The sequence below is a fragment of the Ictidomys tridecemlineatus genome, chromosome 2, assembly GCF_052094955.1.
Source record: "Ictidomys tridecemlineatus isolate mIctTri1 chromosome 2, mIctTri1.hap1, whole genome shotgun sequence".
Taxonomy (NCBI): Eukaryota; Metazoa; Chordata; class Mammalia; order Rodentia; family Sciuridae; genus Ictidomys; species Ictidomys tridecemlineatus.
Genome location: NC_135478.1, coordinates 26705908 through 26711211, shown reverse-complemented (window position 1 = coordinate 26711211; position 5304 = coordinate 26705908). Strand labels below are relative to the sequence as shown.

The following is a 5304-nucleotide window of genomic DNA, read 5'->3' as shown; positions in this document are numbered from 1 at the left end:
GGTGAAAACTTAAAAAATGCTGATTTAGTGTGGGGTGCAGTGGTGCATACCTGTAATCCCAGTGGCTCAGGAGGCCAAGGCAGGAGGATCGTGAGTTTAGCCTCAGCAATGGAGAGGCCCTAAGCAACTCCGTGAGACCCTGTCTCTAAATAAAATATAAAATAGGGCTGGGGATGTAGCTCGGTGTTAAGTGCCCCTCAGTTCAATCCCCAGTAACTTTTTCCCCACAAAAAAATGCTGATTTAAAAATAAGAATATAAATTAAAGAAGAGATGTTGTGTCCAAGGATTGGAAATATCAATCTGCTTAATATGTCAGTTCTCCCTAAATTAATACACAGATTTGACACAATTGCTATGACATCTCCTCATTATTTTATTCGCCATAGAGACAAGATAATTCTAAAATTTAAATGGATAAGCAAAGAAGGTAAAATAATAAAATTTCCCCCCAAAAAAGAATATATTAAGAGGAATACTGCTACCTGATTCCAAAATTTCTTATGGAGTTGGATCAAGCCATTGTGGTTGTAAAGTTAAGATGCTTTGATCAATGGAAAGGAATAGAGTACGCAGAAGTAGCTCCATGCTACATGGATATCTGGATAACTGTTGTTGTTGTTTTTGTTCAATAGCTTCATTGAAATAGAGTGCCATATTCAGCAACAGACCCATTAAATTATACACATAAATATGTAAAATCATCACCACAATCAATTTAAAAACATTTAAAATATTTAAAAAATAAACCTCATGCACTTTCCTATACCCCCACACACACATACACGCGCACGCATGTGCGCGCGTGCATACACACACACACACACACACACACACACACACACACACACACACATACAGACTCCCTACCCCTATCCCTCACTCCTAATCAGCCACTAATCTTCATGCTGTCTCTATAGATTTCTCGCATCTGGACACCTTGCATAAACAGAATGTGATCTTCTATGATTGGTTTCTTTCAATTAGTATAAGGCTTTCAAGGTCCATCCAACTTGTAGTATATATTTCATATTTTTTATGGTCAAATAATATTCCATTGTGTAGCTATACCATATTGTGTTTATAGTCATCAGTTGATGAAAACATGTGCTGTACAGTGAACTGATTTTCACCAAATACCCAGAAACAATCAAATGCTGGAAGGAGAGCTTCTTGGGTGAATGGTGTTGAAGCTCTTGGTTTGCTAGGGCTGAGATAACAAAATAACTTAGACTGGATAAGTTATAAATAATATAAATTTTATTTATTTATTTATTTATTTATTTATTGCAGTTCTGGAGGCTGAGGAGTTCATGAGCAAGTCCACCAACAGATTTCATGTTCCTTATATATTGTACTTTCTACATGTGCTCACATGCTGGAAGACAGACCAGCTCCCTTAGGCCTCTTTAATAAGGACATTTATACCATTCACCATGGCAGAGCCCTTGTGACCTAGTCATTCCTAGAAGACCCACCATGTAATATTATTGCCTTGGTAATTATGTTTCAATATATGAATTTTGAAGGGACATCTATATTCAGACCATGGCATGTATCTATAGCCAAAAGTAATGAATCTTTTTTACAAATCTCACAGTTGCTATAAAAATGAACTCAAATAGATTAATTTATAGATTTAAATATAAAATGTAAAAGTTTACAACTTGTAAAAGAAAACATAAAAGTCTCTAGGACATACAGCTTAGTGAAGCTTTCTTAAGATGCCCAAAGCATGATTCATAAAATAAAAATTTGGTATATTAGACTATATCAAAGTGAAATATTTTTTTTCTCTGAAAAAAGATTATTTAAGAAAATAAAGATAAAGTATACCTTGGGAGAAAATATTTATAAACCACATACCTAACGAAGTACTTATCTACAATATGTATAAAAGACTCAAAAGTTATCATTGAAAAGCAAATCATCCAATTAGAATACAGGCAAGAGACATGGATATTTCACTGAATCAGATATGTGGTTGGTAAATAAGTACATGAAAATAAGTTTAACTTTACCAGCCAATTCCTACGTTAGTTAATTATTTCCTACACAGCCATAAAATTATATATACACAATTTATTATAGCATACATGAACAACAATACTTACCACTTACCAAAATATTTCTAAAGCCATTGATATCATTTTTTTCTAAATACTTGTTTTTCTTATGGAGAAAATATTCAAAAGCAAAATTTCATGGTGATCGTGATTCAGTGTTGTCCCTTCTGTATCACGTTTTCTACCTCGTTGTCCCTATTCATTTTCTCAATTGCAATGAAAAATGTTAATTAACAAACCTAAAATCCATAAGGTAAAATGATATCTAGGTAGGAGAGCTGGCTTCTCCCTAGAAGTTGTGTAAAACCCCTAGCTCTGTTTTTGTTTGTTTAATTTTTTTGTTCATTCTTGAAGATTTCTTTCATTCAGGAATATTCTAATGGCAATATCTGTTCCTTCATTCTGATATCAGTACCATGAGCTAAGCAGGTCACTGTCCTTAAGGTTCACTTATGGCACCTATATCTGGGATTCCCCCAATCCATTGATGTTCCTGGACTTCCAGGGAGTGGTATTCTTCACCTCTTCACATGAACGTCCCCACCCACCTTCCTGAATAGACACACAGCTGGCAAAATGTACCTTGAAATGTGTTATTTTTGACATGATCATTGTTTATAAGTAAGATCCATAACATAGATATGTGACAATACCTTTTATATAACTTATGTATAATAAAAAAGTATAACTTTCAATGTTGTCTTTTGTACCAGTGAGAAAAACATAGTTTTTTTTTATCAGTTTTTGTTTAGTTTTCCTTCTTGATTATACAAATTAGCATAAATAATTAGGTTTGTAACTCATCTGAGATCAAATCAGTTGTGTCTAGGAAAATGAATAAATGTATTCCTCAAAAGACACTGGTGACCTTTGTTGGGCTTATTGGAAGTTCTGGCATAATATTAACTAGTAGCATAATTACCTTTTTGTTTACTTCCAATATACCCTGAACACTATCCCTAAACAGTATAATTTTGCATGTTTTTGACATTTATGTAAAAGGCCCTTCCTGCTTGTTATCAGTTGCCTTGATCTTCTGTGCAATACTACATTTATGTCATTCACATCACTATTCAAGATTTAATATTCTTTTTTTTATTGCATTTGATTGCTGTATTCTATTCCAATTTACACATACTACATATTTTCCATTGTATGAATGGACAAGCTCAGAATCTTTTTTTTGTTAATTAATTCATTTTAATCAGGTATATATGACAGCAGAATGCATTTTGATTCATTGCACATAATTGCAGCACAACTTTTCATTTCTCTGGTTGTACACGATGTAGCATCGCACCATATGTGCAATCATACATGTTCCTAGGGTAATGATATCCATCTCATTCCACTATCTTTTCTGCTCCCATTCCCCCTCCCCATTCCTCTCTCCCCTTTGCCCAATGTTTCTCCATTTTTCTCATGCCCCCCCCACCATTATGAATCAGCATCCACTAAAATTATGGAATGCTTCTCAAATTTGCATGTCATCATTGCCCAGGGGCCATGCTAATCTTCTCTGTATCATTACAATTTTAGTATATGTGTTGCCAAGCCAAGCACCAGATCTTTTTTTCAAGCACATTCTTATATACCCATTTACTAGTTATGCATTGCCACATGGCCACTTTCATTATATTCTATTCTTAGTTATAAGCAAGTAACTCAGTTAGTTTACATATAAGGGTAGCACAGGAATAACACGAGATGGCACTTGTTAGAGGCAGTCCAGCACAACATGTTATACCTATCTTTCAAAAAAAAATGGAATCTCACTTTACAAATTCTTTCTGCAAGATTTAATATTTAATGCCTGAATAATAGGAGTTCTACACTAGGAACTTTGCTTAGCATGAAAAACAACCTCTAATCCTCTTAACTATGCTGCAAGTATTATTATCCTCCTTTTACAACTTAAGGAAGTGGGACTCAGCGGGGTTAAATAATTTGCCTATGGAAATGCCAGTATGTGGGAGAAAACATACTGCAACCTTCAAAACTAATGTTATCAGCATGCTGTTTAAATATAATAATGGGAAGCACTGATTATAATGGAAAATAAATATTGCCATCGCTTATCTTAATCAGGATGGTCCCTCTTTATCTCCACCAAATGTAAAATGCAGTCAAATGACTTTCCTCTAGACTTTATGCTAGATGTATTCACGAGGGTAAAAAAAAAATGAGAGTGCAACTCTACTTCATATTGCCATATATGAGTAATTCTATGACCTTTTGATTCTTAGAAATATCAGCCTAGAACCTATAACTCAATAATATGTAGCTGCTCTGAGCCAAGGTTACTGTGATTATATAATTTACTGCAAAGAGCAATACCACTAGTTCTTTGTTGCATTGGGCCAATCTTGGAGCAGACAATATTGGCAATAAATCTTATCAAACATTTGGACAGAAAAGTAAATGATATCTCATATTTTTACAGTTAGAATCAAGAGACTACCTTCTTTCACTGTTTATTTTTGTTTCTTAAGTTGTAGGTTTTCTTCTTATAAAGGCTAGAATATGGAAGAACTTGTTATTGGCCAACTTATTCCATTGCTGACTCAAGGCCACTAAAGATTGGAGAGATATCTCATGATGTATAAATCTATGTATTTTGGAGAATGTTTTTCCAGCTCCCCACATCTCTTCCTTGAAAAATTTTAATAACCTCCTAGCTTTGTACTCTCTGTTTTTGCTTTTATTCTTCCAATTATTTATTTACTTACTTCATGAATATTTATCAATTTTACAGGTGCTTTTTTCCAAAAATCTTTTTAAAATGCATATTTGATCATGCCACTTCTCTGCATGATTCTTCATCATCTTCAGGACACAACCCAAAGACTAGAACAGAAGGCTTCAGACCTAACTGTCTACACACCTCCAACTGTGAACACATAATCAGGGCATTACAAACAACTTGTCTACCTCAATGACTCTACTCCGTTTTATTTCTCTATTTATTTATTTATTTATATATTTTTAACCTTGTCACACACAACTTTTGTTGTATTTTAAAGCCTAGGTAAAACCTTCCTTCCTTTCTTTTTCATCTTATTCCCATAGCATTTTTGTATACAACTCTATCAGCACTTCTTAATTGTTCCTTTTTAATTCCTTTAAATAGATAGCCATGAATAAATTTCCACCACAGGATATTTTTAAATAACAATTGTAAGCTGGAGTGATCACTAGGTAACTTACAGAGGCACACATTAATAATATTGAAGTTCTAA

General features: G+C 33.8%; 1 non-coding gene across 1 annotated transcript; it reads right to left on the bottom strand.

The window, feature by feature from the left end:
• Nucleotides 1-3521: 3521 nt before the first annotated feature.
• LOC120892167 (U6 spliceosomal RNA) lies at nucleotides 3522-3628 on the bottom strand. The gene has a single exon (XR_005736818.1). It is a non-coding gene; the product is annotated as a U6 spliceosomal RNA (small nuclear RNA).
• Nucleotides 3629-5304: the final 1676 nt, after the last annotated feature.